We start from the raw sequence: 250 nt of genomic DNA on the forward strand, positions 1-250 counted from the left end.
AGCAAAAACTTGACAAACAATTCCGAAGATTTCTTGAGGTATTTAAAAAGTTGCATATTAATATTCCTTTTGTTAAAGCTTTAGAGCAAATGCCAAGTTATTTCAAATTCTTGAATGATATCCTGACCAAAAAAAGGAAATTGAAAGAATTTGAGACAATTGTACTACTGAGGAGTGCAATGCTATAATCCAAAATAAGCTTCCACCAAAGCTTAAAGATCCAAGGAGTTTTTCTATTCCTTGCATTATT

This window comes from Theobroma umbraticum, unplaced genomic scaffold, assembly GCF_002168275.2.
Source record: "Theobroma umbraticum cultivar Fairchild unplaced genomic scaffold, ASM216827v3 scaffold_299.0, whole genome shotgun sequence".
Lineage (NCBI taxonomy): Eukaryota > Viridiplantae > Streptophyta > Magnoliopsida > Malvales > Malvaceae > Theobroma > Theobroma umbraticum.